Below are 14,643 nucleotides of genomic sequence, written 5' to 3' on the forward strand. Positions count from 1 at the left end.
CACCTTTCCCTTGGCCTCCACTTGGTGAGCCTTGGCTGGCACCAGGTGACAGCTGCTACCTCACCACAGGGCCAGAGCCTAATGGGCCCGGGAAGTGGTTTCCACCGCTCTCAGAGGCTCTCTCCTTGGAACAGGCTGAAAGAGTGAACATGATGGATGCCTCGCTCACCACCTTCCCAGGAGGATGCATCACTAACTTCATTGCTTATTGACTCAAGGCCCTGATGCAATCTGGTGTGAGGGACACAGGGATTTGCTGACTCTTTCAAGGTTACAGGGTTGTCACTGAAATGCATCTGATGCTCTGAGCTCCCCTCTGACTTATCTGCCTCAACTCTGTGCTACTCTTTCTCTACATTTAAAGCGGAGTTAGCCTCTGAAAGCCATGGCTTTGGAAATCCACAGTGCTTGCCGCCAGGAGGGCACAATGCTGGGCTTACATGACTCTCCTAATTAGATCATTAGTTACATAATGACCACATTCAGAAGGAAGGGAGGGCTGTGCAGTGCACTCAGCATTTTAATGCTACTGCAATTGCTGCAATCATTTCTTAGGATTACTTCTGTTCTAATTTTTCCCAAATCTGCTGCACAGATGCGGCACCTGTCCCAAGCGTCTCTGGCCTAACGGATCTATGCCTGTGATGAGGAATTTGCACCTAGCAGGTTCGAGATGGTGTCTCTCTAGTGGATCATGCCAGCTAGTCAGCTATGTTGCCCTGCATGGGTTGTGGAGGCCTCACTTCTAGTTGGTGTGGTCCAAGGAGTCTGGCCTTCCTGGATGTGTGGCATTCACCAGCGCATGCAGAAGAGTGGAGACTGCACTTCATTGAATGGTGACCAGGGCTAGAGTAACACCTTTCTAGGGAGTGGAGAGGGCCAAAGCATCCCAGACTTGTCAAGAATGATCCTTTTGATAAATTATAAGTCAAGGCTCAAGAAACCTAGCTGCAAACTGTCCTGCATTTTTCTATACAAGGTCCATAGTATTGGTCATTTGTTATACTTTCACTTATAGGCATATTTTATGTTTTGCTTTCATCAAATAAAACTTAGCTATCTATCTTTAGATAATTTGTACTTCCCTTCCCCCACCCTGCTGTGACTCTATAAAGACTAATTGCTTCAGTCATCCAGCACTGTCGGCACCAGGTCCTCCCAGGGCAAGGAAAGGGTGGGGGCAGTGGGGATAGGTGGTCCAGTCTCCAGTTCAGGATGCTCAGCAATGTTTGGATTCTCCAGGCTGCAAAGACCATGCCAGAAAGAGACCTGGTATTGCTTACAGACATCAGAGAGGGGCTGGGTTTGAGTTCAGTGGCTACAGGATTCCTTAAGAAATACTGAGGTTTTATGGCAAGGAGTCTATTTGCAACTTTTGTTGAGCAATTTCCTGGAGCAGAAGTTGGTTAAATTAAACCAACATAAACACGAGCCATCACTGGCTTTCATCATGAGCTCTGGCAGACTGTCTCCAAATACCTTCACCACATTCCCTCATCATGTAGTGAGGTTTTGTAGTTGGGGCCCCAACGTTCACTTTTGGTGCTTTGGCTGCATTGCTGTGAACCATTGCTTTCCTTCACTTAACCTGGTGGACATCTCAGTGGTTCACAACCACGATCACTGGACTGACTATGATTCCCACACTGGGAGTCCTAGGGTCTCCCTGGAAAGATGTGAGAGTCACAGAGACTAATCATTATCCTCCAACTCCCTTTTCTTAGGAGGCTGAAGAGAGAGGGGCATCCATATTCCCTGAACACTGTTCTGCAGCAAACTGTTCATTCTACCTTCAAAGAGAGCATTTTCTTCTGCACTTTCTGCAGCCTGATCTTTCTTTTGCTGATATCATGGAGGTGCATTACTTTTCTCCTTGCACCCAACTTTCTTTCTTTTTCTCAGCCTATGAGCTGCACCAGGAAGCCTCGAGTTCTTTTTTGTGATTTCCCTGCTTTTCTCTTATGGGATATGTGGCCAGATTCTCTAGGTAAAACTTTTTACAGTTGTGGTTGCATTTATGGAAGTTAGAGTATGAAGTCCAGGAATAGGAAGTAAACATCTCTCATGCCTCTCAACTCAGGAGATTGTCTACTTACCCTAACCGTAAGATGTTCCCACCAAGAGAGACACTAGATGATTAGGTAACTCAAGTGGGGTTCCTTTGCTTACTTCATCAGGGACACGGGATATTTCTCTGCTTGTTGTTTTGTGACAGGTGTTATTTTTGGAAGTTGCTGGAATACTTAAGCATTATATAAACTCTTTCAGTAAATGTGGTTATTCAGTTAGATGCAGTGACCTCTAAGTAGGGTTTTCAGGTATGGCAAAAAAATAAATAAATAAAAATACAGGACACCAGGTTAAATCCGACAAATTCAGGTAAACAACAAATGACTGCTTTTTTTCCCCAAAATTCAAGCTTATCTGTGAATTCTGCCTTTACGGCCAGTCCCCAAACAGATGCTGTCTTCCTATAAGATACTTTCTCTAAAGAATACCTTGACAGTGAGAGATTCTCTTTTCCCTTGTCCTCATTCTCCATCAGTTTACCAAACCATCATCATTTTTCTCAAGATGCTCCCCAGAATGACTCATCTCTACTCTTGATTTTGAATTATGGAGTAAGAGTAAGAAAACCTCTACTCTGATGAAAAGTCTTACGATCTGTACTCATTACTACCAGCTTCACATCATTGATTGCCTTTAGTATATTCCTGAAATATGCACATTAAATAACTAGGGCTTTCAAACCACTCCCAAAGAAGTTAATAGCAACAGTCTCTGGTTTCCTCTATTTTGTATAATCACAGTAATCTCTTTGCTTTTGAGGCTTACTTGCAGTAAACGTCTTTTGTGATTAATTATACTGATTCCACTACAGCATTTAAATAATCACAGCTGTTGTGGATTGAGGATCTTTAAAAAAGATCCTCAATCCAGGATCTGATCTTGGGAAATCAGATTCCCACATGCTGGTCACTGTTTAATGGTGGAAACTGGAGGAACCGTGAACACAGGGAGCAAGGGGATCTGAAACTTCATGGCTGTTCAATGAATTGCAATCATACCCCTGAGGCAGGTGCACTAAGGCATTGGAACTGGAAAGATAAACAAGAATCTTGACTCCCCAACATTCTGTTGTCCATACTCACCTCTTCACCTAATTGCATGTGTTTTTCTTTGTTCTCCTCTACCCTTGAGTTTCTCTTCCTTCTTTTATGTGTATTTTGCACATGGTAAGTCCTGACTACTTCTTGGTTTTATTTTTGTATGTCTTCAGGATATAAACATACTGATTAAAAGATTCACATGCAGGCAAGAATAGGTCGTTTTACTAACTTTCAAGCACTCTCATCAGTCTTCAACAAATGGTGTTGGAAAAAGCGGATATCCACATGCAAAAATCACCAAAAAAAGACTTAAAATGGATTACACACTTAAGCATAAGACATGAAACTGTAAAACTCCTAGGATAAAACATAGGGAAGAAGCTTCATCATACTGCTCTTGGCAATCATTTCTTGGATATGACTTCAAAATCGTAGACAACAAAGGCAAAATGAGACCACATTGAACTAAAAAGCTCCTGCACAGCAAAGGAAACAACACAGTGAAAAGACACTTATGGAATGAGAGGAAATATTTGCAAACAATACATCTGATAAGCGGTTAAAACATAACTCAATATAAAAAGCCCAAATGACCTGATTAAAAATTAGGCCCAGGACTCGAATAGACATTTATGCAAAGAAGACATACACATGGCCAACCCATCTATGAAAGAGTGCTGAATGTCACTGATCATTAGGGAAATCAAACCACCGTGAAATATCCCCTCACATTTGTTAGAATAGCTATTATCAAAAATACAAAATACAAGTGTGGACAAGGATGTGGAGAAACTGGAATCCTTTGTGTACATGTGAGTGAGAATGTAAAATGGCATAGCCACGATGGAAGACGGTATGGAGCTTCCCAACAAACTAAAAACAGAACTACCTTATGCTCCAGCAATCCCACTTCTGGATATGTATCCAAAAGAATTAAAATTTGGACCTCAAAGAGGTATCAACACTTCCATGTTCACTGCAGCATTATTCAAAATAGCCAAGATATGGAAACAAATGGAGTGGCCATCGACAAGGGAATGGATAAAGAAAATATGCTCTGTAAATAAAATGGAACGTTATCCAACCTCAAAAAAAAATCCTCCCATATTTGACAACCTTGAGGATGTTATGCTAAGTGAAGTGAGCCAGTCACAGAAAGGCAATGACTGTGTCTAAAATATCACTCCCAGAAACAGAGAGTAGAATGGTTGTTGGCAGGGGGCTTCATGAAGGAAGTAATGGGGAGTTGCTATTCAATGGGTATAAAGCTCTAGTTACACAAGATGCATACGTTCTAGAGATCTGCTGCACAACACTGTGCCTTAAAGCATTTGTGCACTTAAATTTTTGTCAAGAGAGTAGATCTCATGTTAAGTGTTCTTAACACACGCACACACACACAATGCTGCCTCTTGGGTCTGGTCTTCAGAGGTCAGAGGAGTCTTTAGCTAGTGACAGAATGAGTCACTATATATAGATTTTATAATTTACAGTATTCCAGGATTCCGCAGTCCACTGGCATAAATAAAGTCGAATAGCGGTGCAATTTGCTGACCGTCTGCTCCCGCTCATTAGAACCTTAGGAACTTGGCCCTTTAAAGCTTTCTTTCCTGGTACTCTCCCTACCCACAACAAAAGTATTTTAGTCTCAAAACTCAATTGCATTTGAGTATCGGCTTCTGGACTGCTGACTCAGTCCCATAGTTGATAAGAGCCGTATGTATCAAATCCTATTACCCTAATTAATTTATAATGAAGTATATAATTGCCACAGGGACAGGAAAATGACATCTTCTCTGGGACATTCTCCTCCTGAAGCTGAGTCATAGGAAAGCCTACTTATGTTCAGATGATTATTTGGCAAGCAAGGAATTAAGGACAAGGGAGTCCAGGGAGCATCTTAACGGGCTGTGAGATCCAACTCCACGAAATGGCCTTCCATGAGCAAAATGAGGGTGGCGGGAAAGTGATGGGTGGCCTTTCTTTGGTTTCCTCTTTCTGAGCTTCATGGCTTTGGTATTCCACTGCATGTGCTCTCCTTACACCCTCCCTGCCCACCTTTTACTCCTTTCATCTCTCTGCAAACTAGTTGACATGGCTATAACCTGACTGCATTTCACATGGTTTATAAAATGTGTCTTTCTTTCTGTTCCAGTACTTCTGGAAGACTAAGGCTTGGGGTTCATCTGCAATCCTGCAGGGGCTTGGGGGGGTTCCCACCTGGGCTCCCCTGCAAACCCTGTGGTGTGAGGGACTCCCACCTGGACTCCCCTGTAAACCCGGCAGTGTGAGGGTGCACACTCATGGAGGCACAGTTCACAAATGGAATCTGCACTGGTGAGAAGATGCTCTCCTTTTCTGGAAAATTCTGAGGTACATTATTCTCTAGAAGACCCCAGTGGGATTGAACCCATGCTGTCCACATCAGGGACCAGCTCAAACCCATGCCCATGAGGTGTTTCTGTCCCAGCAGAAGCAGCTGCCTCCTACTCCACTTACCCAGACACCTTGCAGAGACATCACTCGGGGCAGGTGTGTGAGGGGCTTGCCGTCCTAAGATCGGCTCTACCTCTCACATTGCCAACAGCCCAGTATCTGAGGTCGGGATGTAGAAGTGGGCAAATCGGTTTCCGCACCAGGAAAACAGTGTAACCACTCAAAACATTGCATGGCGTGGCTGTACCACCAAGAATCACAGGAACACGCGTGGGAGGAAATCTTGAGAGTGTTGCATGATGATGGGAACAAAATAAGGCAGGGAGGACAGAACCGATGGACAGGAGAGCACTGTCCCTTGACTTGTGCTTCAGCATCTTTGCAGGGACACTGGGAACAGGTCCAGAGGTGCTGTTATACCAGAAGCCCCTCAAAACCGAGACACAAGGATGCACTATGGCAAATGAACCAGGGAGTCTCTAACTGCCTTGGCATAGTGATAAGAAGGATCAGAAGGCACAGGGTGGTAGAGACATGGAAGAGCAGAAATTCTATCACCAGAGTTATGTTCCTTGGGAAGGCTCAGAGGACACTCCGTTTAATAAAATAATAAGGAAACTTGGTGGGAGGGTTAGGCACCGGGGTCTCTAAAAACCCTGGAGTACCCCGCATGCGCACAAATGCCATGAGGTGGAAGACACACCCCATGAAGGGTCAGTGGTTTGCCACACCGGTGAAGGGTTAGGTGCCAGTGGGTTGGTGCACACCGTCTCATCCTTTCAGATAAACAGCAAGTTCTTGCATTCCACTTCCATACTATTAAGAAAGAGTCCTCTTGCCTGGGAAGGCTCTTTGGCATTTAAAAGCAGATTATCGCTTCAACCCATTAATCTAGTAACCCAAATACTTCCACTTTTGAAAGATTCCCAGAACAAAACAGAGCTATGCAGCAGGTCCTGCTGCAGTGGAAATTGCTCTGTTGATCACAGTGTATGACTCAGCAAGTCTAATGGGTCTGGAGGCATCTCTGGTGGATAAGCGTGCTCAGTAGAAGTCTGCCAAGCCCCCAGTACAAGAGTCAGGGCAGACCCCTAGAATTCTGGAGCAAGTCATTACCTTGGGTAGCAGAGAACCTTACTTACCATTTGAAAAGCACAGAGCAGCTGGGCCCTAAATATGTCTGGATGTTCCCGTGACAATCTGGGTATTATCAGCTCCATCTGGCCAGGAGGTGCCCATCACAGTCTGGGTTTTATCAGCTGCATTAAATCAGGAGGTGCCCATCACAGTCTGGGTTTTATCAGCTCCATTCCATCAGGAGGCGCCCATCACATCATGTTGTAGGTATTATTGGATCCGTTCAGTCATCAGGTCTGACAGGTGTACCATCAAACCACCCTACACTGAACATGGTTCACTGGAGATCACTTGGGGTCACTCTGAGAGGTCTGGAAGTCCTGTCAGTGACATGAGCAGGTAGCCCAACCTTCTGTCTCTTTATCTCTGTAATACCAGCACCTCAACTTAGAGCTGTCACTTCACTGGGGTTTCCTGTGACCATTTACAGCAGACGAAAGATTCCAGTTTGGTTCCCAGATGGGTGGGCATGATACATCATCGGCAGAAAAAAAATGCAGTGCCACCACCACACTCCAGCCTGGCTCAGGAGCCTCCAAAGCAAAGTGATGAGGGGAACCCATCCTAGGGGGCAGTAGCAAGGTGATCTTGGTCATTCACTTTGAAGAGAGTGAAGATGCTCACCGCATGGCTCTGCAGGTGGATGTCTGGCCTGTGCAGAATGGCTTGGCTCTTTGGGAGGGGCCTGGAAGGGGAGAGTGGACACAGAGAAGTTTGGGGAAGAGAGAGGTGAGAGGTCATCGCAGCGGGAACGTGTGAGCATCTTCTTGAAATGCTAAAGCTGCCAGAGAGGGCTACGGTGGCCCAGCACCTGTTGTGTAGGGTGACTGTCCTGTGGGTGTCACCAGCCTCTGTTCTGGGCTCCCAGTGCTTGAGCAGGGGACCCATGGATGGAGTGGCCAAGGTGATGCACACAGAGGCTAGGCAGTGGCCGCAAGTACAGGCTCCCTGTCGCCACGGCCGATTCAGCTATTACCATGGCTACAGGACCAGCCTGTCATCAATTCAGTGAGCACCATGGCTGTGAGACCACACTGTCATCAGCAAAGCCTGACACGGCACCTTCTCTCCACCACCAGCCATCCACTGGCAGTGGTATGTGCAGGAGACCCCCTTTACCCAGTTGAGGTAACTGTCATTTGCTTACCCTGCCCTCTGTCTCTGTCAGCACCCTCATCAAATGGCGTGAAGGATGCCTCACCCACCAGCATAGATCCCACGCAGTGTTGCTTCTGACCAGAGGACCCAGGTTGAGGTCAAGGCAATGCCAAGCGGGTGTTTGACCATTTGATGTACCAAGCAGCTGTGTCCTAAGCTTTTATCACGCACTGCATACCTTCTAAGCAGAATGCAGGGATGGCTGATTAAACGTTTACCTTAAAGGCTACTCAGCCCTAAGACCCTGTGGTGTGGAGAGCTGCTTCCTGTGGGTGGTAGAGGCCCTAAGCCAGTGGCCATGTCCAGCAGCAGGAATACATGAGTTCAGGACCTGTGGCCCACTGGTGGGATTTGTCCTCCAAATCCAGCTTAGGCTGTCTTGGAATAAAAGTCCCTTGGATTCTCACAACTTCAAACAATTACAGTCTAGCGTGAGGGTCTGGAGGGTCTGGGAGTCACTCTATTTTTGTTTTTCTCTCTTGCTGCATTTTCAATAAATCTCTCTGTTGTAGACTCAATGGTGTCCCCCCAGCGTCATTCATATGCTAATGTCCGAATCCCCACTGCAGTCGTATTTGGAGATGTGGCCCTGAAGAGGACAAGGAAGGCTCAGCAAGGTCATGAGGCTGGGGCCCTAATCCCATAGCACTGACGCCCTTCTAAGAAGAGGAAGAGACACCAGAGCTCCCTGTCCACGCTCACAGAGGAAAGGCCATGTGAGGACACGGCCAGAAGGTGCGGGCCACAAGCCAGTGACAGTCCTCACCATCGCCTCCGTTTTGACGCCAGTGTCTGGACCTGTACCGGCCCATGTTTTCCCCACCTCCTGTCTCTCAGCTGAGGCAGCAGAGGCGTCATGCAGGTCTTGAACCCCAGCTTTTACTCATTTGCTGTTTTGAGGCCTCTGTATGATCTGAGCATTTTTGCTCAATCTTAAGGCACCTGTTTCTACCATCATAAAAGCATCAGACCTCATTCTCTTCAGCTTTGGCTCCCAGCAGCTTGCAAAAGCTATAATAGAAAGTAGTTTGACAAACAGGGCGAAGGTGAAGAGGACAAATGCAGCTATTGGCTTCTGCTTCTCTAGAGAAGAATCTCTCAATGGTTCTGTCAGTTCACACTTACTAATGTTCCAGTTGCTTCATGTCGCTGTCAGCACTCGGCGGTGCTGCGTTCTCTTTAATTTGGCTATCCCAGCGTGTGTATATTGGTGTTCATTGTGGTTTTCACGAGGTGTTCTCAGAGGCGTGTTACCCAACCTAAAGAAAAGATGAATCCCTGATTAGAGAATATGGTGTGAGATTTTAGAGGAGTGTTGAGATGGTCTTTCAGGACAATGGAACAAACATTTATTAAGCATTTTGTACATTCAGTGCAACACGAGATGTTCCACCCAACTAGTATATTTAAGATGTCCAACTTTTCTATACATTAAGTTTCACTTTTCCCATTTTGGGAAAGAAACAGATTTTATACATACTTAATAAATTACCCCAGATCTCATATTTATAAAGATTTGGCTCATGTCATATCACAGAGGTGGCTGCAGGTTTCCTGTAGTATTGGCACTAACATTGAGAACTATATGTTTATTTTGCAGAAGGAAAGAGAGAGAAGACACAGGGAGTGGGGTTGGGGAGATAGGAGAAGCTAAGGGAACTTGTAATCGTATTTTGGGATTTCAGTGGGAGAAAAGGAATTGAACCTGGCCTGCTGACCCCACTTCAGGGATGAGATGCCCTGGCTGTGGAGGGCTCCTGAGGCCCGTCTGGTACAATTGTCCATGTTCCATGGCAAACTCAGAAGCCTTCCCACAGCAGGGACAGTCCATCCTGATCTCTCATGCATTCCTCCAAAGCTGTAAAAGCCATGGTCTCTTCATCCTCGAGAAGAGACAAGACAGATAGTATCTTCCTTTTCAGATGAACCAGCTGATTCAGGGAACTCTCTAGTGACTTATTCAAGATGGCAGAGTGGACAGAGCCAAAGCAAGAATCCAAGTTCAGGCCGCCTTCTGCTGTAGAAATACTGTGACATGGTCACACATGATCTATTTTCTTCAGGGACCTTTGTGGCATGTTTGGGTCCTATTACCTCATAATTCTTCCATTTTATTAAGCCTGGTGTTGGCTACAAGAAGGCTGTAATGAGCACAGTTTCACTAATGATGGTAGTGGTGACTGACTTTCACTGAATGCTCTTTGTGACTGGTACTATCCTGAAAGCTTTAGGTGCACACATTCTAATCACAAGCCTACAAGATCGGCACTGACGTTCCAGAGGAGAAGGCTGCAGCATGCAGAGGTGGAGTGGCTTGCCCAAGGACACTGAACTCAAAACAGAGGCACTGCACACATTTAACCTTATGTTTGTTACACAACCTTCCTCTTTGTGAATATGAAAGTAAAGCAAGTGTGGTTTTACAGGCAAGGGTTGTGAGCACTTCCATAAGGAATCTACAGGGGCCATGAGCAGAGGGCTGTGTGGTGTTGTGATTTCTGACATAGGAATGTAGGAAGGCTCACTAAGAAAGCTTACCCATTAGCACTGAGAAGCACTTGTAGAGTTGCTGCCTATCAGCTTTAATCCACTTAGCGGTGGCTTCAGACTGCTGACTCCAGGACCCAGATGGAAAAGCCACATCAGGCTGGCACTCTTCTTCCTCCTCCATGTCCTCCTCTTCTTCCTCCCCTCCTCCTCTTTCTTCACCCTCTTCTCCTCTTCCTCCTTCTCCTCTCCATCCTTCTCTTGCTCCTCCCTCTCCTCCTCCTGCTCCTCCTTCTTCTCTTAGTCCTTCTCTTCCTCCTCCCCCTCTTCCTCCTCTTCCTCCTCTCTCTCCTCCTCCCCCACTCCTCCTCTTGCTCCCACGCTCTCTTCCTTCTCTTCTTGGTCCTCCTTTCCCCTTCTCTTCCTTTTTTTCCTCCTCCTCCTCCAATAGAAAAAGCATTACAATTAACGCACCTATGGACAGGTGTAGTTCATGTAGCTATAAGACAAAGTCAGCTGGTCATTGATAGGGTATAATCGTTCTGGTGTTAGCCATTCTTTTTGTTAAAAATGAAATCTTTCTAACATACTAGAGTTTCTGATACCCATGTTCCCACGGCTGAGATTATTAACACGTTTTAATATTTCACCCTATTTGTCTAATTTTTTAGTGAAGAAATCAAATGTTTCAGATTAGGTCAAGACTGCTGCCCACCCCCGATCACTCACCTTTAAAAAGCAGAACTCTTGATTTCCTCCAAGCCATGTTCATCCTGCATCCTCCCCGACTTCAGCAGAAGGCACCAGCTCTCCTCGATGGCTCAGCAGTAAGCAGGTCTCTCCTTGCTCCTCTGTTCCCTTCTGCTGCTCCTTGTGTCTCTGCCTCCTACGTTTCTCCCATATCTGCCTCCTCCCTGCCTCATCACCCCTCTCGGACTCTTCCCAGACTCCTGCCACAGCCTCAGTGGGCTCCGCAATTCCACCCTGGCCCTCCTGGCATCAAGACTTCAGTCAACAGCTCAGTGGTTTTTAAAAGACTGTCACAGCAGGCCACTGCCCCACATCACGTTCAGAAGCAACCTACATGTGATGGGGCTCCCCTCTCCCCAGTCTGGCTACACTGGCCTTTCTTCTGCTCCTGGAGCCCCTCCAGCCCCTTTCTGCTCTGAGGGCTTCTGCCTGGAATCCGGTCCCTGGGTCTTCGCAGAGCCGCTTGCTCCCCTCACCCAGATCCCTGCTCAGAGGCTCGTGCTCCCACAGAGCTTCAAAGGACCTCCTCTGCCGCCTTCCTGCTGCTCAGCCTTCCGCTGTCCTCATGGACAACCAGCCTCACATTACACATTCATTGGTTTACTGTCTGTCTCACCCACACCTACTGCCCTGGAATAAAGCTTTCTGAGTTTGTCTTGTTTACCACCGCATCCCCCATACCTAGAACAAATGCTTCATTTTTGTTAAATGGGTGGATAAATCTCACTGGATTGCTTTACCCCAACAGCAGCTCCTCAAAGAAGTTGGTGTGTATTAAGCCTCCTTATGATTTGCTATATTTATTACACATTTATGTGCCCATATGGATTTCATGCAAACTAGTATGTCTGAAATTTTCACTTAAACGATATCATGTCTTACGTGACCTTTTGCAACTTGCTGCTGCTTTTCTGGTCCAAAAATGTGTTTAAGATGAATCCATGTTGATACTTGTACCTTTATATAACCGTCGAGCAATGTTTTGTTGAATGAATAGACCACACTTTATTTATTCATTCCCATAGCATACTGGGTTATAGTTTTTTAAATATACATATTTTTTTGGAGTACAGGGGTCTCTTTAACACCCAGCTGAGAATTATTCTACGTTAGACCCACAGAAGTAGAATTGCTGGGCTATAAGTTATGTGCAACTTCAACTTTGCTAGATGTATTAAGTTGCCCAAAACTGTTTGTACCATTTCACAAAGTGTAAGAAATCCATTTTTCACATCTTCATATTTTCAGTCACCCCAGTTTTGATTTTTCCCTGATAGGCATCTTATGTGACTCATTTTTGTTTTATCTTGCACTTCCCCCTTCACTATTATCTTTTTCTCCATGTGTTTATTGGCGATGCAAGTTTCTTTATTTCTAAATTGTTTGTTCATATTTTGCCTGTTTTTCTCTTGGGTTGTTTGTCTATTTCTTATTTATTTGAATTAGGTCTTTGAGAACTCTACGTAAGACTATTTTGTAGTTTATTCACATTACAAGTATCATCTCACAGTCTGTGGTTTTCTTTTCAGTTTACAGCGTCTTTTTATCTACGTATGTTTTAATTTCATGCAATTTTTCCTTCATATTTGATTTGTTCTGTATATTTTAAAGAAATCTCTGCTATATTATAAAAATGCTCTGTGATGCTTCCTTTCAAAGTTTAAAGTTGGCTTTCTACAGAGTTTATTTTATTTTGGGGTATGATATGAGATAAAAATCAAATTTTATTTTACCTTTTATACAGAGAGTGACCAAAGCCAGTGTTACTTTTAAAAACTTAGTTTATTTGTAGTCCCAGCTACTGGGGAGGCTGAGGCAGGAGAATGGCGTGAACCCGGGAGGCGGAGCTTGCAGCGAGCTGAGATCCGGCCACTGCACTCCAGCCCGGGCGACAGAGTGAGACTCTGTCTCAAAAAACAAAAAACAAAAACTTAATTTATTGAATAGGTAACACATTCATACGGTTTGATGATTGTAAATAATGCTGCAAAATGTATACCATGAAGTCTCATTCCCATCCCTGCTCACCTGCTCTCTTCTCTCCTTAAGGCAACCACTTTTTATTGATTATTCTTTGTTTCTCTGTATGTACAAGTAGTGCAAATAGAAAAAGATATTCTTATCTTCCCTTTCTTAAACACAAGTAGTATGCTTATCCATACTGTTCTGTACATTGCTGTTCTCACTTAACTATTTTTCCTGGAGCTCTTTCTATTTGAGAGCACAGGAAGCTTTTCATTCTCTTTTGTAGCTGAATAGTTTCGGAAACCTGGATTTCTTCTGCTTGATAAGAAGCATGTGTGCCCTTTGCTCTGGAAGGAGACACTACTTCCAAGGCTGCTTACTACACACACATCCCAGAAAAGACACCTTGGAACAGAGGGCAGTTAGGATCCCACTCACAAAATATGTAGAAATGAGAGACCCAGCGTTGTATTAATTTACAGTCACCACTGTTCCAATTGTGCCATATCATTTTCAACATTTGCTGTTGACAGTCTCTAATCGTAGCCATTCTAAGTGGGTGTGCATTGGCATTTCAGAGTGGTTTTAGTTTGCATTTTTCTGATGTGTAATGGTGTTGAAAACGATTTCATGTTTATTAACATTTTCTTCTCTGATTTTATCACTTTAGAATCAGGGGGTACATGGGCAAGTTTGTTATATGGGTATATTGATAATGCTGGGGTTCGGCTTCTTTTGAACCCACCACCTGAATAGTGAACATTGCACCTAACAGGTAGCTTTTCAACCCCTTTCTCCCTCCTTCTCTCCCTGCTTTTGGAGTCCCCAGTGTCTTTTGTGTTTATTAACAATTTTGATATCCTCATTTGGAAAAGTCTATTCAAAGTTTTTGAAACCACTTTTTTAAGTGGAATTTGCTCCTATTTCTTATTGATTTGTAGAAGTTCTTTTTATATTTTGCATATGAGCCTTTTAGAATATAAAAACAGAAGTCCTCAATTGCAGTAAAGATTAGTTTCATTGTTTTGTTATATGGTGAGTGATTTTCAGATGCTGCTTGATCAATCTTTTTGAGCCTGAATTATGACCATCTTTTCTGATGCTTTCCATGGGCACTTGATTCTTTTAGCTTTTACATTTAAGTCTATGATCTATTTCAAGTGGACGTTTGGTATCTTCTCTGGTGGCCTAATAGACTCAGTGCTCTTAAATGAACTTCAGTGTATATGTGAGGTATGATTCATTTTTTTTTTCCTACATCAATATCCAATTGACTCTATATAATTTATTGGAAAGGTTTTTCTTTCCCCATTGAATTGTGGTAAAGCCTTTTATATATTACTGAATTCTATTTGCTAATATTTTCTTTAAGATATTTTGTGTTCATATTTATAAGATAATTTGGTTGTAGTTTTCCTTTCTTTTAATATTCTTGCCAGATTTTGGCATTTTGTCCCTATAAAATCAGTTAAATTTTCATTTTTTCCTGTTTTCTAGAAGAGTTCAAGATTGGCATTAATTATTATCTGAACTTTTAAAAGAATTTGTCTTTGAAACCATCTAGACCTAGAAAGCTGTTTTTGTAGGAAGGATTTTAATT

General features: G+C 44.1%; 1 pseudogene; it reads right to left on the reverse strand.

Annotated features, from left to right (window-relative positions):
• The window catches only part of LOC104675810, a 120,977-nt pseudogene extending 110,465 nt beyond the window's left edge, over positions 1 to 10,512 (reverse strand).
• Between the last annotated feature and the right edge of the window lie 4,131 nt (positions 10,513 to 14,643).

Source organism: Rhinopithecus roxellana, chromosome 21 (assembly GCF_007565055.1).
Source record: "Rhinopithecus roxellana isolate Shanxi Qingling chromosome 21, ASM756505v1, whole genome shotgun sequence".
NCBI lineage: Eukaryota > Metazoa > Chordata > Mammalia > Primates > Cercopithecidae > Rhinopithecus > Rhinopithecus roxellana.